Genomic DNA, 26882 nt, shown 5'->3' with positions numbered 1-26882 from the left:
GACCCATCGCTGTTTTCAGTAATTTGAATATTTTCGGTATGAAACGTCGTAATTTGAAACTGAATATAGGTGCAGAGAGTCAGAATTCGGCTCAAAAATCACGCTCAGGTGTCAAATTTCCGACATTTCAGACATTTTGAAAACTACAGGGGGGTTTGGGCAAAATATGACCCATCGCCGTTCTCAGTAATTTGCATATTTTCGGTATAAAAAGTCGTAATTTGAAACTGAAAATAGGTGCAGAGAGTCAGAATTCGGATAAAAAATCACGCTCTGCAGTCAAATTTCCGACATTTCAGACATTTTGAAAACTGCAGGGGCGTTTGGGCAAAATATGACCCAACGCCGTTTTCAGTAATTGGCATATTTTCTGTATAAAAAGGCGTAATTTGAACCTGAAAATAGGTGCAGAGAGTCAGAATTCGGCTCAAAAACCACGCTCAGGAGTCAAATTTCCGACATTTCAGACATTTTGAAAACTGCAGGGGGGTTTGGGCAAATTATGACCCATCGCTGTTTACAGTAATTGGCATATTTTTGCTATGAAACGTCGTAATTTGAAACTGAAAATAGGTGCAGAGAGTCAGAATTCGGCTCAAAAATCACGCTCAGGAGTCAAATTTCCGACATTTCAGACGTTTTAAAAACTGCAGGGGGGGGGTTTGGGCAAAATATGACCCATCGCAGTGTACAGTAATTGGCATATTTTCGGAATGAAACGTCGTAATTTGAAACTCTAAAATAGGTGCAGAGAGTCAGAATTCGGCTCAAAAATCACGCTCAGGAGTCAAATTTCCGACATTTCAGACATTTTGAAAACTGCAGGGGCGTTTGGGCAAAATATGACCCATCGCCGTTTTCAGTAATTGGCATATTTTCGGTATAAAAAGGCGTAATTTGAAACTGAAAATAGGTGCAGAGAGTCAGAATTCGGCTCAAAAACCACGCTCAGGAGTCAAATTTCCGACATTTCAGACATTTTGAAAACTGCAGGGGGGTTTGGGCAAAATATGACCCATCGCAGTGTACAGTAATTGGCATATTTTCGGAATGAAACGTCGTAATTTGAAACTGAAAATAGGTGCAGAGAGTCAGAATTCGGCTCAAAAATCACGCTCAGGAGTCAAATTTCCGACATTTCAGACATTTTGAAAACTGCAGGGGGGTTTGGGCAAAATATGACCCATCGTTATTTTCAGTAATTGGCATATTTTCGGTATAAAAGTCGTAATTTGAAACTGAAAATAGGTGCAGAGAGTCAGAATTTAGATAAAAAATCACGCTCAGGAGTCAAATTTCCGATATTTCAGACATTTTAAAAACTGCAGAGGGGTTTGGACAAAATATGACCCATCGCTGTTTTCAGTAATTGGCATATTTTCGGTATGAAACTTCGTAATTTGATACTGAAAATAGGTGCAGAGAGTCAGAATTCGGCTCAAAGATCACGCTCAGGAGTCAAATATCCGATATTTCAGACATTTTGAAAACTTCAGGGGGGTTTGGGGAAAATATTAGCCACCGCCGTTTTCAGTAATTGTCATATTTTCGGTATAAAAAGTCGTAATATGAAACTGAAATTAGGTGCAGAGAGTCAGAATTCGGATAAAAAATCAGGCTCAGAAGTCAAATTTCCGACATTTCAGACATTTTGAAAACTGCAGGGGGGTTTGGGCAAAATATGACCCATCGCCGTATTCAGTAATTGGCATATGTTCGGTATGAAACGTCGTAATTTGAAACTGAAAATAGGTGCAGAGAGATGGAATTCGGCTCAAAAATCATGCTCAGGAGTCAAATTTCCGACATTTCAGACATTTTGAAAACTGCAGGGGGGATTGGGCAAAATATGACCAATCGCCGTTTACAGTAATTGTCATATGTTCGGTATGAAACGTCGTAATTTGAAACTGAAAATAGGTGCAGAGAGATGGAATTCGGCTCAAAAATCACGCTCAGTAGTCAAATTTCCGACATTTCAGACATTTTGAAAACTGCAGGGGCGTTTGGGCAAAATATGACCCATCGCCGTTTTTAGTAATTGGCATATTTTCGGTATGAAACGTCGTAATTTGAAACTGAAAATAGGTGCAGAGAGTCAGAATTCGGCTCAAAAATCACGATCAGGAGTCAAATTTCCGACATTTCAGACATTTTGAAAACTGCAGGGGGGTTTGGGCAAAATATGACCCATCGCCGTTTTCGGTAATTGGCATATTTTCGGTATAAAAATTCATAATTTGAAACTGAAAACAGGTGCACAGAGTCAGAATTCGGATAAAAAATCACGCTCAGGAGTCAAATTTCCGACATTTCAGACATTTTGAAAACTGCAGTGGGGTTTGGGCAAAATATGACCCATCGCAGTTTTTAGTAATTGGAATATTTTCGGTATAAATAGTCGTAATTTGAAACTGAAAATAGGTGCAGAGAGTCAGAATTCGGATAAAAAATCACGCTTAGGATTCAAATTTCCGACATTTCATACATTTTAAAAACTGCAGGGGGGTTTGTGCAAAATATGACCCATCGCTGTTTTCAGTAATTTGAATATTTTCGGTATGAAACGTCGTAATTTGAAACTGAAAATAGGTGCAGTCAGAATTCGCCTCAAAAATCACGCTCAGGTGTCAAATTTCCGACATTTCAGATATTTTGAAAACTGCAGGGGGGTTTGGGCAAAATATGACCCATCGCCGTTCTCAGTAATTTGCATATTTTCGGTATAAAAAGTCGTAATTTGAAACTGAAAATAGGTGCAGAGAGACAGAATTCGGATAAAAAATCACGCTCTGCAGTCAAATTTCCGACATTTCAGACATTTTGAAAACTGCAGTGGGGTTTGGACAAAATATGACCCATCGCAGTTTTTAGTAATTGGAATATTTTCGGTATAAAAAGTCGTAATTTGAAACTGAAAATAGGTGCAGAGAGTCAGAATTCGGATAAAAAATCACGCTTAGGATTCAAATTTCCGACATTTCATACATTTTAAAAACTGCAGGGGGGTTTGTGCAAAATATGACCCATCGCTGTTTTCAGTAATTTGAATATTTTCGGTATGAAACGTCGTAATTTGAAACTGAATATAGGTGCAGAGAGTCAGAATTCGGCTCAAAAATCACGCTCAGGTGTCAAATTTCCGACATTTCAGACATTTTGAAAACTACAGGGGGGTTTGGGCAAAATATGACCCATCGCCGTTCTCAGTAATTTGCATATTTTCGGTATAAAAAGTCGTAATTTGAAACTGAAAATAGGTGCAGAGAGTCAGAATTCGGATAAAAAATCACGCTCTGCAGTCAAATTTCCGACATTTCAGACATTTTGAAAACTGCAGGGGCGTTTGGGCAAAATATGACCCAACGCCGTTTTCAGTAATTGGCATATTTTCTGTATAAAAAGGCGTAATTTGAACCTGAAAATAGGTGCAGAGAGTCAGAATTCGGCTCAAAAACCACGCTCAGGAGTCAAATTTCCGACATTTCAGACATTTTGAAAACTGCAGGGGGGTTTGGGCAAAATATGACCCATCGCTGTTTACAGTAATTGGCATATTTTTGCTATGAAACGTCGTAATTTGAAACTGAAAATAGGTGCAGAGAGTCAGAATTCGGCTCAAAAATCACGCTCAGGAGTCAAATTTCCGACATTTCAGACGTTTTAAAAACTGCAGGGGGGGGGTTTGGGCAAAATATGACCCATCGCAGTGTACAGTAATTGGCATATTTTCGGAATGAAACGTCGTAATTTGAAACTCTAAAATAGGTGCAGAGAGTCAGAATTCGGCTCAAAAATCACGCTCAGGAGTCAAATTTCCGACATTTCAGACATTTTGAAAACTGCAGGGGCGTTTGGGCAAAATATGACCCATCGCCGTTTTCAGTAATTGGCATATTTTCGGTATAAAAAGGCGTAATTTGAAACTGAAAATAGGTGCAGAGAGTCAGAATTCGGCTCAAAAACCACGCTCAGGAGTCAAATTTCCGACATTTCAGACATTTTGAAAACTGCAGGGGGGTTTGGGCAAAATATGACCCATCGCAGTGTACAGTAATTGGCATATTTTCGGAATGAAACGTCGTAATTTGAAACTGAAAATAGGTGCAGAGTCAGAATTCGGCTCAAAAATCACGCTCAGGAGTCAAATTTCCGACATTTCAGACATTTTGAAAACTGCAGGGGGGTTTGGGCAAAATATGACCCATCGTTATTTTCAGTAATTGGCATATTTTCGGTATAAAAGTCGTAATTTGAAACTGAAAATAGGTGCAGAGAGTCAGAATTTAGATAAAAAATCACGCTCAGGAGTCAAATTTCCGATATTTCAGACATTTTAAAAACTGCAGAGGGGTTTGGACAAAATATGACCCATCGCTGTTTTCAGTAATTGGCATATTTTCGGTATGAAACTTCGTAATTTGATACTGAAAATAGGTGCAGAGAGTCAGAATTCGGCTCAAAGATCACGCTCAGGAGTCAAATATCCGATATTTCAGACATTTTGAAAACTTCAGGGGGGTTTGGGGAAAATATTAGCCACCGCCGTTTTCAGTAATTGTCATATTTTCGGTATAAAAAGTCGTAATATGAAACTGAAATTAGGTGCAGAGAGTCAGAATTCGGATAAAAAATCAGGCTCAGAAGTCAAATTTCCGACATTTCAGACATTTTGAAAACTGCAGGGGGGTTTGGGCAAAATATGACCCATCGCCGTATACAGTAATTGGCATATGTTCGGTATGAAACGTCGTAATTTGAAACTGAAAATAGGTGCAGAGAGATGGAATTCGGCTCAAAAATCATGCTCAGGAGTCAAATTTCCGACATTTCAGACATTTTGAAAACTGCAGGGGGGATTGGGCAAAATATGACCAATCGCCGTTTACAGTAATTGGCATATGTTCGGTATGAAACGTCGTAATTTGAAACTGAAAATAGGTGCAGAGAGATGGAATTCGGCTCAAAAATCACGCTCAGTAGTCAAATTTCCGACATTTCAGACATTTTGAAAACTGCAGGGGCGTTTGGGCAAAATATGACCCATCGCCGTTTTTAGTAATTGGCATATTTTCGGTATGAAACGTCGTAATTTGAAACTGAAAATAGGTGCAGAGAGTCAGAATTCGGCTCAAAAATCACGATCAGGAGTCAAATTTCCGACATTTCAGACATTTTGAAAACTGCAGGGGGGTTTGGGCAAAATATGACCCATCGCCGTTTTCGGTAATTGGCATATTTTCGGTATAAAAATTCATAATTTGAAACTGAAAACAGGTGCACAGAGTCAGAATTCGGATAAAAAATCACGCTCAGGAGTCAAATTTCCGACATTTCAGACATTTTGAAAACTGCAGTGGGGTTTGGGCAAAATATGACCCATCGCAGTTTTTAGTAATTGGAATATTTTCGGTATAAAAAGTCGTAATTTGAAACTGAAAATAGGTGCAGAGAGTCAGAATTCGGATAAAAAATCACGCTTAGGATTCAAATTTCCGACATTTCATACATTTTAAAAACTGCAGGGGGGTTTGTGCAAAATATGACCCATCGCTGTTTTCAGTAATTTGAATATTTTCGGTATGAAACGTCGTAATTTGAAACTGAAAATAGGTGCAGTCAGAATTCGCCTCAAAAATCACGCTCAGGTGTCAAATTTCCGACATTTCAGATATTTTGAAAACTGCAGGGGGGTTTGGGCAAAATATGACCCATCGCCGTTCTCAGTAATTTGCATATTTTCGGTATAAAAAGTCGTAATTTGAAACTGAAAATAGGTGCAGAGAGTCAGAATTCGGATAAAAAATCACGCTCTGCAGTCAAATTTCCGACATTTCAGACATTTTGAAAACTGCAGGGGCGTTTGGGCAAAGTATGACCCATCGCCGTTTTCAGTAATTGGCATATTTTCGGTATAAAAAGGCGTAATTTGAAACTGAAAATAGGTGCAGAGAGTCAGAATTCGGCTCAAAACCCACGCTCAGGAGTCAAATTTCCGACATTTCAGACATTTTGAAAACTGCAGGGGGGTTTGGGCAAAATATGACCCATCGCTGTTTACAGTAATTGGCATATTTTTGCTATGAAACGTCGTAATTTGAAACTGAAAATAGGTGCAGAGAGTCAGAATTCGGCTCAAAAATCACGCTCAGGAGTCAAATTTCCGACATTTCAGACGTTTTAAAAACTGCAGGGGGGGGGGGGGGTTGGGCAAAATATGACCCATCGCAGTGTACAGTAATTGGCATATTTTCGGAATGAAACGTCGTAATTTGAAACTCTAAAATAGGTGCAGAGAGTCAGAATTCGGCTCAAAAATCACGCTCAGGAGTCAAATTTCCGACATTTCAGACATTTTGAAAACTGCAGGGGGGTTTGGGCAAAATATGACCCATCGTTGTTTTCAGTAATTGGTATATTTTCGGGATAAAAGTCCTAATTTGAAACTGAAAATAGGTGCAAAGAGTCAGAATTTAGATAAAAAATCACGCTCAGGAGTCAAATTTCCGACATTTCAGACATTTTGAAAACTGCAGGGGGGTTTGGGCAAAATATGACCCATCGCCGTGAACAGTAATTGGCATATTTTCGGTATGAAACGTCGTAATTTGAAACTGAAAATAGGTGCAGAGAGTCAGAATTCGGCTCAAAAATCACGCTCAGGAGTCAAATTTCCGATATTTCAGACATTTTAAAAACTGCATAGGGGGTTTGGACAAAATATGACCCATCGACGTTTTCAGTAATTGGCATATTTTCGGTATGAAACTTCGTAATTTGAAACTGAAAATAGGTGCAGAGAGTCAGAATTCGGCTGAAAGATCACGCTCAGGAGTCAAATATCCGACATTTCAGACATTTTGAAAACTTCAGGGGGGTTTGGGCAAAATATTAGCCATCGCCGTTTTCAGTAATTGTCATATTTTCGGTATAAAAATTCGTAATATGAAACTGAAATTAGGTGCAGAGAGTCAGAATTCGGATAAAAAATCAGGCTCAGAAGTCAAATTTCCAACATTTCAGACATTTAAATAACTGCAGGGGGGTTTGGGCAAAATATGACCCATCGCCTTTTACAGTAATTGGCATATTTTCGGTATGCCTCGTCGTAATATGAAACTGAAAATAGGTGCAGAGAGTCAGAATTCGGATAAAAAATCACGCTTAGGAGTCAAATTTACGACATTTCAGACATTTTAAAAACTGCAGGGGGGTTTGGGCAAAATATGACCCATCGCCGTTTTCAGTAATTGGCATATTTTCGGTATGAAACGTCGTAATTTGAAACTGAAAATAGGTGCAGAGAGTCAGAATTCGGCTCAAAAATCATGCTCAGGAGTCAAACTACCGACATTTCAGACATTTTGAAAACTGGAGGGGGGTTTGGTCAAAATATGACCAATCGCCGTTTACAGTAATTGGCATATTTTCGGTATGAAACGTCGTAATTTGAAACTGAAAATAGGTGCAGAAAGTCAGAATTCGGCTCAAAAATCACGCTTAGGATTCAAATTTCCGACATTTCATACATTTTAAAAACTGCAGGGGGGTTTGTGCAAAATATGACCCATCGCTGTTTTCAGTAATTGGAATATTTTCGGTATGAAACGTCGTAATTTGACACTGAAAATAGGTGCAGAGAGTCAGAATTCGGCTCAAAAATCCCGCTCAGGAGTCAAATTTCCGACATTTCAGACATTTTGAAAACTGCAGGGGGGTTTGGGCAAAATATGACCCATCGCCGTTTTCAGTATTTGGCATATTTTCGGTATAAAAAGTCGTAATTTGAAACTGAAAATAGGTGCAGAGAGTCAGAATTCGGATAAAAAATCACGCTCTGCAGTCAAATTTCCGACATTTCAGACATTTTGAAAACTGCAGGGGGGTTTGGGCAAGATATGAACCATCGCCGTTTACAGTAATTGGCATATTTTCAGTATGAAACGTCGTAATTTGAAACTGAAAATACGTACAGAGAGTCAGAATTCTGCTCAAAAATCACGCTCAGGAGTCAAATTTCCGACATTTCCGACATTTTAAAAACCGCAGGGGGGTTTGGGCAAAATATGACCCATCGCCGTTTACAGTAATTGGCATATTTTCGGTATGAAACGTCGTAATTTGAAACTGAAAATAGGTGCAGAGAGTCAGAATTCGGCTCAAAAATCACGCTCAGGAGTCAAATTTCCGATATTTCAGACATTTTAAAAACTGCAGAGGGGTTTGGACAAAATATGACCCATCGCCGTTTTCAGTAATTGGCATATTTTCGGTATGAAACTTAGTAATTTGAAACTGAAAATAGGTGCAGAGAGTCAGAATTCGGCTCAAAGATCACGCTCAGGAGTCAAATATCCGACTTTTCAGACATTTTGAAAACTTCAGGGGGGTTTGGGCAAATTATTAGCCATCGCCGTTTTTAGTAATTGTCATATTTTCGGTATAAAAAGTCGTAATATGAAACTGAAATTAGGTGCAGAGAGTCAGAATTCGGATAAAAAATCAGGCTCAGAAGTCAAATTTCCAACATTTCAGACATTTAAATAACTGCAGGGGGGTTTGGGCAAAATATGACCCATCGCCGTTTTCAGTAATTGGCATATTTTCGGTATAAAAAGTCGTAATTTGAAACTGAAAATAGGTGCAGAGAGTCAGAATTCGGATAAAAAATCACGCTTAGGAGTCAAATTTACGACATTTCAGACATTTTGAAAACTGCAGTGGGGTTTGGGCAAAATATGACCCATCGCCGTTTTTAGTAATTGGCACATTTTCGGTATAAAAAGTCGTAATTTGAAACTGAAAATAGGTGCAGAGAGTCAGAATTCGGATAAAAAATCACGCTCAGGAGTCAAATTTCCGACATTTCAGACATTTTGAAAACTGCAGGGGTGTTTGGGCAAAATATGACCCATCGCTGTTTACAGTAATTGGCATATTTTTGCTATGAAACGTCGTAATTTGAAACTGAAAATAGGTGCAGAGAGTCAGAATTCGGCTCAAAAATCACGCTCAGGAGTCAAATTTCCGACATTTCAGACATTTTGAAAACTGCAGGGGGGTTTGGGCAAAATATGACCCATCGTTATTTTCCAACCTGTCCTCTTAAAAAGAACGTCGCTTTTGGCCGTTTGCCCGTATGGCCGAATTTGGACGTAATTTGAAAATGAAAAAAAAATTAAAATAAATTTGGGATTTCTTTTTTCAACAACAGTAAGTTAAGGGTCCTCTGATAGGTTAGGTGGGCAGGAAATTCTCATAAAGTTTCAAAACGTTATGAAAAACGTGAATTTAAAGTGTCCTCTTATAACCTCTGCGCGTAAGGCGGACGACTCAAATAGAAAACGGAACAGAACGTCACTTTTGTGAGTCGATTTCATTTCAAATTACGTCCAAATTTAGCCATATCGCGCATACCAGCCAAAAGTGACGTTATTTTTAAGAGGACGGGTTGTATTTTCAGTAATTGGCATATTTTCGGTATAAAAGTCGTAATTTGAAACTGAAAATAGGTGCAGAGAGTCAGAATTTAGATAAAAAATCACGCTCAGGAGTCAAATTTCCGATATTTCAGACATTTTAAAAACTGCAGAGGGGTTTGGACAAAATATGACCCATCGCCGTTTTCAGTAATTGGCATATTTTCGGTATGAAACTTCGTAATTTGATACTGAAAATAGGTGCAGAGAGTCAGAATTCGGCTCAAAGATCACGCTCAGGAGTCAAATATCCGACATTTCAGACATTTTGAAAACTTCAGGGGGGTTTGGGCAAAATATTAGCCATCGCCGTTTTAAGTAATTGTCATATTTTCGGTATAAAAAGTCGTAATATGAAACTGAAATTAGGTGCAGAGAGTCAGAATTCGGATAAAAAATCAGGCTCAGAAGTCAAATTTCCGACATTTCAGACATTTTGAAAACTGCAGGGGGGTTTGGGAAAAATATGACCTATCGCCGTATTCAGTAATTGGCATATTTTCGGTATGAAACGTCGTAATTTGAAACTGAAAATAGGTGCAGAGAGTCAGAATTCGGCTCAAAAATCATGCTCAGGAGTCAAATTTCCGACATTTCAGACATTTTGAAAACTGCAGGGGGGTTTGGGTAAAATATGACCAATCGCCGTTTACAGTAATTGGCATATGTTCGGTATGAAACGTCGTAATTTGAAACTGAAAATAGGTGCAGAGAGATGGAATTCGGCTCAAAAATCACGCTCAGTAGTCAAATTTCCGACATTTCAGACATTTTGAAAACTGCAGGGGGGTTTGGGCAAAATATGACCCATCGCAGTTTTTAGTAATTGGAATATTTTCGGTATAAAAAGTCGTAATTTGAAACTGAAAATAGGTGCAGAGAGTCAGAATTCGGATAAAAAATCACGCTTAGGATTCAAATTTCCGACATTTCATACATTTTAAAAACTGCAGGGGGGTTTGTGCAAAATATGACCCATCGCTGTTTTCAGTAATTTGAATATTTTCGGTATGAAACGTCGTAATTTGAAACTGAAAATAGGTGCAGAGAGTCAGAATTCGGCTCAAAAATCACGCTCAGGTGTCAAATTTCCGACATTTCAGACATTTTGAAAACTGCAGGGGGGTTTGGGCAAAATATGACCCATCGCCGTTCTCAGTAATTTGCATATTTTCGGTATAAAAAGTCGTAATTTGAAACTGAAAATAGGTGCAGAGAGTCAGAATTCGGATAAAAAATCACGCTCTGCAGTCAAATTTCCGACATTTCGGACATTTTGAAAACTGCAGGGGCGTTTGGGCAAAATATGACCCATCGCCGTTTTCAGTAATTGGCATATTTTCGGTATAAAAAGGCGTAATTTGAAACTGAAAATAGGTGCAGAGAGTCAGAATTCGGCTCAAAAACCACGCTCAGGAGTCAAATTTCCGACATTTCAGACATTTTGAAAACTGCAGGGGGGTTTGGGCAAAATATGACCCATCGCTGTTTACAGTAATTGGCATATTTTTGCTATGAAACGTCGTAATTTGAAACTGAAAATAGGTGCAGAGAGTCAGAATTCGGCTCAAAAATCACGCTCAGGAGTCAAATTTCCGACATTTCAGACGTTTTAAAAACTGCAGGGGGGGGGGGTTTGGGTAAAATATGACCCATCGCAGTGTACAGTAATTGGCATATTTTTGGAATGAAACGTCGTAATTTGAAACTCTAAAATAGGTGCAGAGAGTCAGAATTCGGCTCAAGAATCACGCTCAGGAGTCAAATTTCCGACATTTCAGACATTTTGAAAACTGCAGGGGCGTTTGGGCAAAATATGACCCATCGCCGTTTTCAGTAATTGGCATATTTTCGGTATAAAAAGGCGTAATTTGAAACTGAAAATAGGTGCAGAGAGTCAGAATTCGGCTCAAAAACCACGCTCAGGAGTCAAATTTCCGACATTTCAGACATTTTGAAAACTGCAGGGGGGTTTGGGCAAAATATGACCCATCGCAGTGTACAGTAATTGGCATATTTTCGGAATGAAACGTCGTAATTTGAAACTGAAAATAGGTGCAGAGAGTCAGAATTCGGCTCAAAAATCACGCTCAGGAGTCAAATTTCCGACATTTCAGACATTTTGAAAACTGCAGGGGGGTTTGGGCAAAATATGACCCATCGTTATTTTCAGTAATTGGCATATTTTCGGTATAAAAGTCGTAATTTGAAACTGAAAATAGGTGCAGAGAGTCAGAATTTAGATAAAAAATCACGCTCAGGAGTCAAATTTTCGATATTTCAGACATTTTAAAAACTGCAGAGGGGTTTGGACAAAATATGACCCATCGCCGTTTTCAGTAATTGGCATATTTTCGGTATGAAACTTCGTAATTTGATACTGAAAATAGGTGCAGAGAGTCAGAATTCGGCTCAAAGATCACGCTCAGGAGTCAAATATCCGACATTTCAGACATTTTGAAAACTTCAGGTCGGTTTGGGCAAAATATTAGCCATCGCCGTTTTCAGTAATTGTCATATTTTCGGTATAAAAAGTCGTAATATGAAACTGAAATTAGGTGCAGAGAGTCAGAATTCGGATAAAAAATCAGGCTCAGAAGTCAAATTTCCGACATTTCAGACATTTTGAAAACTGCAGGGGGGTTTGGGCAAAATATGACCCATCGCCGTATTCAGTAATTGGCATATGTTCGGTATGAAACGTCGTAATTTGAAACTGAAAATAGGTGCAGAGAGATGGAATTCGGCTCAAAAATCATGCTCAGGAATCAAATTTCCGACATTTCAGACATTTTGAAAACTGCAGGGGGGGTTTGGGCAAAATATGACCCATCGCCGTTTTCGGTAATTGGCATATTTTCGGTATAAAAATTCATAATTTGAAACTGAAAACAGGTGCACAGAGTCAGAATTCGGATAAAAAATCACGCTCAGGAGTCAAATTTCCGACATTTCAGACATTTTGAAAACTGCAGTGGGGTTTGGGCAAAATATGACCCATCGCAGTTTTTAGTAATTGGAATATTTTCGGTATAAAAAGTCGTAATTTGAAACTGAAAATAGGTGCAGAGAGTCAGAATTCGGCTCAAAAATCACGCTCAGGTGTCAAATTTCCGACATTTCAGACATTTTGAAAACTGCAGGGGGGTTTGGGCAAAATATGACCCATCGCCGTTCTCAGTAATTTGCATATTTTCGGTATAAAAAGTCGTAATTTGAAACTGAAAATAGGTGCAGAGAGTCAGAATTCGGCTCAAAGATCACGCTCAGGAGTCAAATATCCGACATTTCAGACATTTTGAAAACTTCAGGGGGGTTTGGGCAAAATATTAGCCATCGCCGTTTTCAGTAATTGTCATATTTTCGGTATAAAAAGTCGTAATATGAAACTGAAATTAGGTGCAGAGAGTCAGAATTCGGATAAAAAATCAGGCTCAGAAGTCAAATTTCCGACATTTCAGACATTTTGAAAACTGCAGGGGGGTTTGGGCAAAATATGACCCATCGCCGTATTCAGTAATTGGCATATGTTCGGTATGAAACGTCGTAATTTGAAACTGAAAATAGGTGCAGAGAGATGGAATTCGGCTCAAAAATCATGCTCAGGAGTCAAATTTCAGACATTTCAGACATTTTGAAAACTGCAGGGGGGTTTGGGCAAAATATGACCAATCGCCGTTTACAGTAATTGGCATATGTTCGGTATGAAACGTCGTAATTTGAAACTGAAAATAGGTGCAGAGAGATGGAATTCGGCTCAAAAATCACGCTCAGTAGTCAAATTTCCGACATTTCAGACATTTTGAAAACTGCAGGGGCGTTTGGGCAAAATATGACCCATCGCCGTTTTTAGTAATTGGCATATTTTCGGTATGAAACGTCGTAATTTGAAACTGAAAATAGGTGCAGAGAGTCAGAATTCGGCTCAAAAATCACGATCAGGAGTCAAATTTCCGACATTTCAGACATTTTGAAAACTGCAGGGGGGTTTGGGCAAAATATGACCCATCGCCGTTTTCGGTAATTGGCATATTTTCGGTATAAAAATTCATAATTTGAAACTGAAAACAGGTGCACAGAGTCAGAATTCGGATAAGAAATCACGCTCAGGAGTCAAATTTCCGACATTTCAGACATTTTGAAAACTGCAGTGGGGTTTGGGCAAAATATGACCCATCGCAGTTTTTAGTAATTGGAATATTTTCGGTATAAAAAGTCGTAATTTGAAACTGAAAATAGGTGCAGAGAGTCAGAATTCGGATAAAAAATCACGCTTAGGATTCAAATTTCCGACATTTCATACATTTTAAAAACTGCAGGGGGGTTTGTGCAAAATATGACCCATCGCTGTTTTCAGTAATTTGAATATTTTCGGTATGAAACGTCGTAATTTGAAACTGAAAATAGGTGCAGAGAGTCAGAATTCGGCTCAAAAATCACGCTCAGGTGTCAAATTTCCGACATTTCAGACATTTTGAAAACTGCAGGGGGGTTTGGGCAAAATATGACCCATCGCCGTTCTCAGTAATTTGCATATTTTCGGTATAAAAAGTCGTAATTTGAAACTGAAAATAGGTGCAGAGAGTCAGAATTCGGATAAAAAATCACGCTCTGCAGTCAAATTTCCGACATTTCAGACATTTTGAAAACTGCAGGGGCGTTTGGGCAAAATATGACCCATCGCCGTTTTCAGTAATTGGCATATTTTCGGTATAAAAAGGCGTAATTTGAAACTGAAAATAGGTGCAGAGAGTCAGAATTCGGCTCAAAAACCACCCTCAGGAGTCAAATTTCCGACATTTCAGACATTTTGAAAACTGCAGGGGGGTTTGGGCAAAATATGACCCATCGCTGTTTACAGTAATTGGCATATTTTTGCTATGAAACGTCGTAATTTGAAACTGAAAATAGGTGCAGAGAGTCAGAATTCGGCTCAAAAATCACGCTCAGGAGTCAAATTTCCGACATTTCAGACGTTTTAAAAACTGCAGGGGGGGGGGGGGGTTTGGGCAAAATATGACCCATCGCAGTGTACAGTAATTGGCATATTTTCGGAATGAAACGTCGTAATTTGAAACTCTAAAATAGGTGCAGAGAGTCAGAATTCGGCTCAAAAATCACGCTCAGGAGTCAAATTTCCGACATTTCAGACATTTTGAAAACTGCAGGGGGGTTTGGGCAAAATATGACCCATCGTTGTTTTCAGTAATTGGTATATTTTCGGGATAAAAGTCGTAATTTGAAACTGAAAATAGGTGCAAAGAGTCAGAATTTAGATAAAAAATCACGCTCAGGAGTCAAATTTCCGACATTTCAGACATTTTGAAAACTGCAGGGGGGTTTGGGCAAAATATGACCCATCGCCGTGAACAGTAATTGGCATATTTTCGGTATGAAACGTCGTAATTTGAAACTGAAAATAGGTGCAGAGAGTCAGAATTCGGCTCAAAAATCACGCTCAGGAGTCAAATTTCCGATATTTCAGACATTTTAAAAACTGCAGAGGGGTTTGGACAAAATATGACCCATCGCCGTTTTCAGTAATTGGCATATTTTCGGTATGAAACTTCGTAATTTGAAACTGAAAATAGGTGCAGAGAGTCAGAATTCGGCTGAAAGATCACGCTCAGGAGTCAAATATCCGACATTTCAGACATTTTGAAAACTTCAAGGGGGTTTGGGCAAAATATTAGCCTTCGCCGTTTTCAGTAATTGTCATATTTTCGGTATAAAAAGTCGTAATATGAAACAGAAATTAGGTGCAGAGAGTCAGAATTCGGATAAAAAATCAGGCTCAGAAGTCAAATTTCCAACATTTCAGACATTTAAATAACTGCAGGGGGGTTTGGGCAAAATATGACCCATCGCCTTTTACAGTAATTGGCATATTTTCGGTATGCCTCGTCGTAATATGAAACTGAAAATAGGTGCAGAGAGTCAGAATTCGGATAAAAAAATCACGCTTAGGAGTCAAATTTACGACATTTCAGACATTTTAAAAACTGCAGGGGGGTTTGGGCAAAATATGACCCATCGCTGTTTTCAGTAATTGGCATATTTTCGGTATGAAACGTCGTAATTTGAAACTGAAAATAGGTGCAGAGAGTCAGAATTCGGCTCAAAAATCATGCTCAGGAGTCAAATTACCGACATTTCAGACATTTTGAAAACTGGAGGGGGGTTATGTCAAAATATGACCAATCGCCGTTTACAGTAATTGGCATATTTTCGGTATGAAACATCGTAATTTGAAACTGAAAATAGGTGCAGAATGTCAGAATTCGGCTCAAAAATCACGCTTAGGATTCAAATTTCCGACATTTCATACATTTTAAAAACTGCAGGGGGGTTTGTGCAAAATATTACCCATCGCTGTTTTCAGTAATTGGAATATTTTCGGTATGAAACGTCGTAATTTGACACTGAAAATAGGTGCAGAGAGTCAGAATTCGGCTCAAAAATCACGCTCAGGAGTCAAATTTCCGACATTTCAGACATTTTGAAAACTGCAGGGGGGTTTGGGCAAAATATGACCCATCGCCGTTTTCAGTAATTGGCATATTTTCGGTATAAAAAGTCGTAATTTGAAACTGAAAATAGGTGCAGAGAGTCAGAATTCGGATAAAAAATCACGCTCTGCAGTCAAATTTCCGACATTTCAGACATTTTGAAAACTGCAGGGGGGTTTGGGCAAAATATGAACCATCGCCGTTTACAGTAATTGGCATATTTTCAGTATGAAACGTCGTAATTTGAAACTGAAAATACGTACAGAGAGTCAGAATTCGGCTCAAAAATCACGCTCAGGAGTCAAATTTCCGACATTTCCGACATTTTAAAAACCGCAGGGGGGTTTGGGCAAAATATGACCCATCGCCGTTTACAGTAATTGGCATATTTTCGGTATGAAACGTCGTAATTTGAAACTGAAAATAGGTGCAGAGAGTCAGAATTCGGCTCAAAAATCACGCTCAGGAGTCAAATTTCCGATATTTCAGACATTTTAAAAACTGCAGAGGGGTTTGGACAAAATATGACCCATCGCCGTTTTCAGTAATTGGCATATTTTCGGTATGAAACTTAGTAATTTGAAACTGAAAATAGGTGCAGAGAGTCAGAATTCGGCTCAAAGATCACGCTCAGGAGTCAAATATCCGACATTTCAGACATTTTGAAAACTTCAGGGGGGTTTGGGCAAATTATTAGCCATCGCCGTTTTTAGTAATTGTCATATTTTCGGTATAAAAAGTCGTAATATGAAACTGAAATTAGGTGCAGAGAGTCAGAATTCGGATAAAAAATCAGGCTCAGAAGTCAAATTTCCGACATTTCAGACATTTTGAAAACTGCAGGGGGGTTTGGGCAAAATATGACCCATCGCCGTATTCAGTAATTGGCATATGTTCGGTATGAAACGTCGTAATTTGAAACTGAAAATAGGTGCAGAGAGATGGAATTCGGCTCAAAAATCATGCTCAGGAATCAAATTTCCGACATTTCAGACATTTTGAAAACTGCAGGGGGGTTTGGGCAAAATATGACCCATCGCCGTTTTCGGTAATTGGCATATTTTCGGTATAAAAATTCATAATTTGAAACTGAAAACAGGTGCACAGAGTCAGAATTCGGATAAAAAATCACGCTCAGGAGTCAAATTTCCGACATTTCAGACATTTTGAAAACTGCAGTGGGGTTTGGGCAAAATATGACCCATCGCAGTTTTTAGTAATTGGAATATTTTCGGTATAAAAAGTCGTAATTTGAAACTGAAAATAGGTGCAGAGAGTCAGAATTCGGATAAAAAATCACGCTTAGGATTCAAATTTCCGACATTTCATACATTTTAAAAACTGCAGGGGGGTTTGTGCAAAATATGACCCATCGCTGTTTTCAGTAATTTGAATATTTTCGGTATGAAACGTCGTAATTTGAAACTGAAAATAGGTGCAGAGAGTCAGAATTCGGCTCAAAAATCACGCTCAGGTGTCAAATTTCCGACATTTCAGACATTTTGAAAACTGCAGGGGGGTTTGGGCAAAATATGACCCATCGCCGTTCTCAGTAATTTGCATATTTTCGGTATAAAAAGTCGTAATTTGAAACTGAAAATAGGTGCAGAGAGTCAGAATTCGGCTCAAAGATCACGCTCAGGAGTCAAATATCCGACATTTCAGACATTTTGAAAACTTCAGGGGGGTTTGGGCAAAATATTAGCCATCGCCGTTTTCAGTAATTGTCATATTTTCGGTATAAAAAGTCGTAATATGAAACTGAAATTAGGTGCAGAGAGTCAGAATTCGGATAAAAAATCAGGCTCAGAAGTCAAATTTCCGACATTTCAGACATTTTGAAAACTGCAGGGGGGTTTGGGCAAAATATGACCCATCGCCGTATTCAGTAATTGGCATATGTTCGGTATGAAACGTCGTAATTTGAAACTGAAAATAGGTGCAGAGAGATGGAATTCGGCTCAAAAATCATGCTCAGGAGTCAAATTTCCGACATTTCAGACATTTTGAAAACTGCAGGGGGGTTTGGGCAAAATATGACCAATCGCCGTTTACAGTAATTGGCATATGTTCGGTATGAAACGTCGTAATTTGAAACTGAAAATAGGTGCAGAGAGATGGAATTCGGCTCAAAAATCACGCTCAGTAGTCAAATTTCCGACATTTCAGACATTTTGAAAACTGCAGGGGCGTTTGGGCAAAATATGACCCATCGCCGTTTTTAGTAATTGGCATATTTTCGGTATGAAACGTCGTAATTTGAAACTGAAAATAGGTGCAGAGAGTCAGAATTCGGCTCAAAAATCACGATCAGGAGTCAAATTTCCGACATTTCAGACATTTTGAAAACTGCAGGGGGGTTTGGGCAAAATATGACCCATCGCCGTTTTCGGTAATTGGCATATTTTCGGTATAAAAATTCATAATTTGAAACTGAAAACAGGTGCACAGAGTCAGAATTCGGATAAAAAATCACGCTCAGGAGTCAAATTTCCGACATTTCAGACATTTTGAAAACTGCAGTGGGGTTTGGGCAAAATATGACCCATCGCAGTTTTTAGTAATTGGAATATTTTCGGTATAAAAAGTCGTAATTTGAAACTGAAAATAGGTGCAGAGAGTCAGAAATCGGATAAAAAATCACGCTTAGGATTCAAATTTCCGACATTTCATACATTTTAAAAACTGCAGGGGGGTTTGTGCAAAATATGACCCATCGCTGTTTTCAGTAATTTGAATATTTTCGGTATGAAACGTCGTAATTTGAAACTGAAAATAGGTGCAGAGAGTCAGAATTCGGCTCAAAAATCACGCTCAGGTGTCAAATTTCCGACATTTCAGACATTTTGAAAACTGCAGGGGGGTTTGGGCAAAATATGACCCATCGCCGTTCTCAGTAATTTGCATATTTTCGGTATAAAAAGTCGTAATTTGAAACTGAAAATAGGTGCAGAGAGTCAGAATTCGGATAAAAAATCACGCTCTGCAGTCAAATTTCCGACATTTCAGACATTTTGAAAACTGCAGGGGCGTTTGGGCAAAATATGACCCATCGCCGTTTTCAGTAATTGGCATATTTTCGGTATAAAAAGGCGTAATTTGAAACTGAAAATAGGTGCAGAGAGTCAGAATTCGGCTCAAAAACCACGCTCAGGAGTCAAATTTCCGACATTTCAGACATTTTGAAAACTGCAGGGGGGTTTGGGCAAAATATGACCCATCGCTGTTTACAGTAATTGGCATATTTTTGCTATGAAACGTCGTAATTTGAAACTGAAAATAGGTGCAGAGAGTCAGAATTCGGCTCAAAAATCACGCTCAGGAGTCAAATTTCCGTCAGACGTTTTAAAAACTGCAGGGGGGGGGGGGGGGGTTGGGCAAAATATGACCCATCGCAGTGTACAGTAATTGGCATATTTTCGGAATGAAACGTCGTAATTTGAAACTCTAAAATAGGTGCAGAGAGTCAGAATTCGGCTCAAAAATCACGCTCAGGAGTCAAATTTCCGACATTTCAGACATTTTGAAAACTGCAGGGGGGTTTGGGCAAAATATGACCCATCGTTGTTTTCAGTAATTGGTATATTTTCGGGATAAAAGTTGTAATTTGAAACTGAAAATAGGTGCAAAGAGTCAGAATTTAGATAAAAAATCACGCTCAGGAGTCAAATTTCCGACATTTCAGACATTTTGAAAACTGCAGGGGGGTTTGGGCAAAATATGACCCATCGCCGTGAACAGTAATTGGCATATTTTCGGTATGAAACGTCGTAATTTGAAACTGAAAATAGGTGCAGAGAGTCAGAATTCGGCTCAAAAATCACGCTCAGGAGTCAAATTTCCGATATTTCAGACATTTTAAAAACTGCAGAGGGGTTAGGACAAAATATGACCCATCGCCGTTTTCAGTAATTGGCATATTTTCGGTATGAAACTTCGTAATTTGAAACTGAAAATAGGTGCAGAGAGTCAGAATTCGGCTGAAAGATCACGCTCAGGAGTCAAATATCCGACATTTCAGACATTTTGAAAACTTCAGGGGGGTTTGGGCAAAATATTAGCCATCGCCGTTTTCAGTAATTGTCATATTTTCGGTATAAAAAGTCGTAATATGAAACTGAAATTAGGTGCAGAGAGTCAGAATTCGGATAAAAAATCAGGCTCAGAAGTCAAATTTCCAACATTTCAGACATTTAAATAACTGCAGGGGGGTTTGGGCAAAATATGACCCATCGCCTTTTACAGTAATTGGCATATTTTCGGTATGCCTCGTCGTAATATGAAACTGAAAATAGGTGCAGAGAGTCAGAATTCGGATAAAAAAATCACGCTTAGGAGTCAAATTTACGACATTTCAGACATTTTAAAAACTGCAGGGGGGTTTGGGCAAAATATGACCCATCGCCGTTTTCAGTAATTGACATATTTTCGGTATGAAACGTCGTAATTTGAAACTGAAAATAGGTGCAGAGAGTCAGAATTCGGCTCAAAAATCATGCTCAGGAGTCAAATTACCGACATTTCAGACATTTTGAAAACTGGAGGGGGGTTTGGTCAAAATATGACCAATCGCCGTTTACAGTAATTGGCATATTTTCGGTATGAAACGTCGTAATTTGAAACTGAAAATAGGTGCAGAATGTCAGAATTCGGCTCAAAAATCACGCTTAGGATTCAAATTTCCGACATTTCATACATTTTAAAAACTGCAGGGGGGTTTGTGCAAAATATTACCCATCTCTGTTTTCAGTAATTGGAATATTTTCGGTATGAAACGTCGTAATTTGACACTGAAAATAGGTGCAGAGAGTCAGAATTCGGCTCAAAAATCACGCTCAGGAGTCAAATTTCCGACATTTCAGACATTTTGAAAACTGCAGGGGGGTTTGGGCAAAATATGACCCATCGCCGTTTTCAGTAATTGGCATATTTTCGGTATAAAAAGTCGTAATTTGAAACTGAAAATAGGTGCAGAGAGTCAGAATTCGGATAAAAAATCACGCTCTGCAGTCAAATTTCCGACATTTCAGACATTTTGAAAACTGCAGGGGGGTTTGGGCAAAATATGAACCATCGCCGTTTACAGTAATTGGCATATTTTCAGTATGAAACGTCGTAATTTGAAACTGAAAATAGGTGCAGAGAGTCAGAATTCGGCTCAAAAATCACGCTCAGGAGTAAAATTTCCGATATTTCAGACATTTTAAAAACTGCAGAGGGGTTTGGACAAAATATGACCCATCGCCGTTTTCAGTAATTGGCATATTTTCGGTATGAAACTTAGTAATTTGAAACTGAAAATAGGTGCAGAGAGTCAGAATTCGGTTCAAAGATCACGCTCAGGAGTCAAATATCCGACATTTCAGACATTTTGAAAACTTCAGGGGGGTTTGGGCAAATTATTAGCCATCGCCGTTTTTAGTAATTGTCATATTTTCGGTATAAAAAGTCGTAATATGAAACTGAAATTAGGTGCAGAGAGTCAGAATTCGGATAAAAAATCAGGCTCAGAAGTCAAATTTCCAACATTTCAGACATTTAAATAACTGCAGGGGGGTTTGGGCAAAATATGACCCATCGCCGTTTTCAGTAATTGGCATATTTTCGGTATAAAAAGTCGTAATTTGAAACTGAAAATAGGTGCAGAGAGTCAGAATTCGGATAAAAAATCACGCTTAGGAGTCAAATTTACGACATTTCAGACATTTTGAAAACTGCAGTGGGGTTTGGGCAAAATATGACCCATCGCCGTTTTTAGTAATTGGCACATTTTCGGTATAAAAAGTCGTAATTTGAAACTGAAAATAGGTGCAGAGAGTCAGAATTCGGATAAAAAATCACGCTCAGGAGTCAAATTTCCGACATTTCAGACATTTTGAAAACTGCAGGGGTGTTTGGGCAAAATATGACCCATCGCCGTTTACAGTAATTGGCATATTTTCGGTATGAAACGTCGTAATTTGAAACTGAAAATAGGTGCAGAAAGTCAGAATTCGGCTCAAAAATCATGCTTAGGATTCAAATTTCCGACATTTCAGACATTTTAAAAACTGCAGGGGGGTTTGTGCAAAATATGACCCATCGCTGTTTTCAGTAATTGGAATATTTTCGGTATGAAACGTCGTAATTTGACACTGAAAATAGGTGCAGAGAGTCAGAATTCGGCTCAAAAATCACGCTCAGGAGTCAAATTTCCGACATTTCAGACATTTTGAAAACTGCAGGGGGTTTTGGGCAAAATATGACCCATCGCCGTTTTCAGTAATTGGCATATTTTCGGTATAAAAAGTCGTAATTTGAAACTGAAAATAGGTGCAGAGAGTCAGAATTCGGATAAAAAATCACGCTCAGGAGTCAAATTTCCGACATTTCAGACGTTTTAAAAACTGCAGGGGGGGGGGTTTGGGCAAAATATGACCCATCGCAGTGTACAGTAATTGGCATATTTTCGGAATGAAACGTCGTAATTTGAAACTCTAAAATAGGTGCAGAGAGTCAGAATTCGGCTCAAAAATCACGCTCAGGAGTCAAATTTCCGACATTTCAGACATTTTGAAAACTGCATGGGGGTTTGGGCAAAATATGACCCATCGTTGTTTTCAGTAATTGGCATATTTTCGGTATAAAAGTCGTAATTTGAAACTGAAAATAGGTGCAGAGAGTCAGAATTCAGACAAAAAATCACGCTCAGGAGTCAAATTTCCGACATTTCAGACATTTTGAAAACTGTAGGGGGGTTTGGGCAAAATATGACCCATCGTTGTTTTCAGTAATTGGCATATTTTCGGTATAAAAGTCGTAATTTGAAACTGAAAATAGGTGCAGAGAGTCAGAATTCAGACAAAAAATCACGCTCAGGAGTCAAATTTCCGACATTTCAGACATTTTGAAAACTGTAGGGGGGTTTGGGCAAAATATGACCCATCGCCGTTTACAGTAATTGGCATATGTTCGGTATGAAACGTCGTAATTTGAAACTGAAAATAGATGCAGAAAGATGGAATTCGGCTCAAAAATCACGCTCAGGAGTCAAATTTCCGACATTTCAGACATTGTGAAAACTGCAGGGGCGTTTGGGCAAAATATGACCCATCGCCGTTTTTAGTAATTGGCATATTTTCGGTATGAAACGTCGTAATTTGAAACTGAAAATAGGTGCAGAGAGTCAGAATTCGGCTCAAAAATCACGATCAGGAGTCAAATTTCCGACATTTCAGACATTTTGAAAACTGCAGGGGGGGTTTGGGCAAAATATGACCCATCGCCGTTTACAGTAATTGGCATATTTTCGGTATGAAACGTCGTAATTTGAAACTGAAAATAGGTGCAGAAAGTCAGAATTCGGCTCAAAAATCACGCTTAGGATTCAAATTTCCGACATTTCATACATTTTAAAAACTGCAGGGGGGTTTGTGCAAAATATGACCCATCGCTGTTTTCAGTAATTGGAATATTTTCGGTATGAAACATCGTAATTTGACACTGAAAATAGGTGCAGAGAGTCAGAATTCGACTCAAAAATCACGCTCAGGAGTCAAATTTCCGACATTTCAGACATTTTGAAAACTGCAGGGGGGTTTGGGCAAAATATGACCCATCGCCGTTTTCAGTAATTGGCATATTTTCGGTATAAAAATTCGTAATTTTAAACTGAAAATAGGTGCAGAGAGTCAGAATTCGGATAAAAAATCACGCTCTGCATTCGAATTTCCGACATTTCAGACATTTTGAAAACTGCAGGGGGGTTTGGGCAAAATATGAACCATCGCCGTTTACAGTAATTGGCATATTTTCAGTATGAAACGTCGTAATTTGACACTGAAAATATGTGCAGAGAGTCAGAATTCGGCTCAAAAATCACGCTCAGGAGTCAAATTTCCGACATTTCAGACATTTTGAAAACTGCAGGGGGGTTTGGGCAAAATATGACCCATCGCCGTTTTCAGTAATTGGCATATTTTCGGTATAAAAAGTCGTAATTTGAAACTGAAAATAGGTGCAGAGAGTCAGAATTCGGATAAAAAATCACGCTCTGCATTCAAATTTCCGACATTTCAGACATTTTGAAAACTGCAGGGGGGTTTGGGCAAAATATGAACCATCGCCGTTTACAGTAATTGGCATATTTTCAGTATGAAACGTCGTAATTTGACACTGAAAATATGTGCAGAGAGTCAGAATTCGGCTCAAAAATCACGCTCAGGAGTCAAATTTCCGACATTTCAGACATTTTGAAAACTGCAGGGGTGTTTGGGCAAAATATGACCCATCGCCGTTTACAGTAATTGGCATATTTTCGGTATGAAACGTCGTAATTTGAAACTGAAAATAGGTGCAGAAAGTCAGAATTCGGCTCAAAAATCATGCTTAGGATTCAAATTTCCGACATTTCAGACATTTTAAAAACTGCAGGGGGGTTTGTGCAAAATATGACCCATCGCTGTTTTCAGTAATTGGAATATTTTCGGTATGAAACGTCGTAATTTGACACTGAAAATAGGTGCAGAGAGTCAGAATTCGGCTCAAAAATCACGCTCAGGAGTCAAATTTCCGACATTTCAGACATTTTGAAAACTGCAGGGGGGTTTGGGCAAAATATGACCCATCGCCGTTTTCAGTAATTGGCATATTTTCGGTATAAAAAGTCGTAATTTGAAACTGAAAATAGGTGCAGAGAGTCAGAATTCGGATAAAAAATCACGCTCAGGAGTCAAATTTCCGACATTTCAGACGTTTTAAAAACTGCAGGGGGGGGGGGGGGGTTTGGGCAAAATATGACCCATCGCAGTGTACAGTAATTGGCATATTTTCGGAATGAAACGTCGTAATTTGAAACTCTAAAATAGGTGCAGAGAGTCAGAATTCGGCTCAAAAATCACGCTCAGGAGTCAAATTTCCGACATTTCAGACATTTTGAAAACTGCATGGGGGTTTGGGCAAAATATGACCCATCGTTGTTTTCAGTAATTGGCATATTTTCGGTATAAAAGTCGTAATTTGAAACTGAAAATAGGTGCAGAGAGTCAGAATTCAGACAAAAAATCACGCTCAGGAGTCAAATTTCCGACATTTCAGACATTTTGAAAACTGTAGGGGGGTTTGGGCAAAATATGACCCATCGCCGTTTACAGTAATTGGCATATGTTCGGTATGAAACGTCGTAATTTGAAACTGAAAATAGATGCAGAAAGATGGAATTCGGCTCAAAAATCACGCTCAGGAGTCAAATTTCCGACATTTCAGACATTGTGAAAACTGCAGGGGCGTTTGGGCAAAATATGACCCATCGCCGTTTTTAGTAATTGGCATATTTTCGGTATGAAACGTCGTAATTTGAAACTGAAAATAGGTGCAGAGAGTCAGAATTCGGCTCAAAAATCACGATCAGGAGTCAAATTTCCGACATTTCAGACATTTTGAAAACTGCAGGGGGGGTTTGGGCAAAATATGACCCATCGCCGTTTACAGTAATTGGCATATTTTCGGTATGAAACGTCGTAATTTGAAACTGAAAATAGGTGCAGAAAGTCAGAATTCGGCTCAAAAATCACGCTTAGGATTCAAATTTCCGACATTTCATACATTTTAAAAACTGCAGGGGGGTTTGTGCAAAATATAACCCATCGCTGTTTTCAGTAATTGGAATATTTTCGGTATGAAACATCGTAATTTGACACTGAAAATAGGTGCAGAGAGTCAGAATTCGACTCAAAAATCACGCTCAGGAGTCAAATTTCCGACATTTCAGACATTTTGAAAACTGCAGGGGGGTTTGGGCAAAATATGACCCATCGCCGTTTTCAGTAATTGGCATATTTTCGGTATAAAAATTCGTAATTTTAAACTGAAAATAGGTGCAGAGAGTCAGAATTCGGATAAAAAATCACGCTCTGCATTCAAATTTCCGACATTTCAGACATTTTGAAAACTGCAGGGGGGTTTGGGCAAAATATGAACCATCGCCGTTTACAGTAATTGGCATATTTTCAGTATGAAACGTCGTAATTTGACACTGAAAATATGTGCAGAGAGTCAGAATTCGGCTCAAAAATCACGCTCAGGAGTCAAATTTCCGACATTTCAGACATTTTGAAAACTGCAGGGGGGTTTGGGCAAAATATGACCCATCGCCGTTTTCAGTAATTGGCATATTTTCGGTATAAAAAGTCGTAATTTGAAACTGAAAATAGGTGAAGAGAGTGAGAATTCGGCTCAAAAATCACGCTCAGGAGTCAAATTTCCGACATTTCAGACGTTTTAAAAACTGCAGGGGGGGGTTTGGGCAAAATATGACCCATCGCAGTGTACAGTAATTGGCATATTTTCGGAATGAAACGCCGTAATTTGAAACTCTAAAATAGGTGCAGAGAGTCAGAATTCGGCTCAAAAATCACGCTCAGGAGTCAAATTTCCGACATTTCAGACATTTTGAAAACTGCATGGGGGTTTGGGCAAAATATGACCCATCGTTGTTTTCAGTAATTGGCATATTTTCGGTATAAAAGTCGTAATTTGAAACTGAAAATAGGTGCAGAGTCAGAATTCAGACAAAAAATCACGCTCAGGAGTCAAATTTCCGACATTTCAGACATTTTGAAAACTGTAGGGGGGTTTGGGCAAAATATGACCCATCGCCGTTTACAGTAATTGGCATATGTTCGGTATGAAACGTCGTAATTTGAAACTGAAAATAGATGCAGAAAGATGGAATTCGGCTCAAAAATCACGCTCAGGAGTCAAATTTCCGACATTTCAGACATTGTGAAAACTGCAGGGGCGTTTGGGCAAAATATGACCCATCGCCGTTTTTAGTAATTGGCATATTTTCGGTATGAAACGTCGTAATTTGAAACTGAAAATAGGTGCAGAGAGTCAGAATTCGGCTCAAAAATCA

Source organism: Procambarus clarkii, chromosome 17 (assembly GCF_040958095.1).
Source record: "Procambarus clarkii isolate CNS0578487 chromosome 17, FALCON_Pclarkii_2.0, whole genome shotgun sequence".
NCBI lineage: Eukaryota > Metazoa > Arthropoda > Malacostraca > Decapoda > Cambaridae > Procambarus > Procambarus clarkii.
This window is presented reverse-complemented; position numbering follows the sequence as displayed.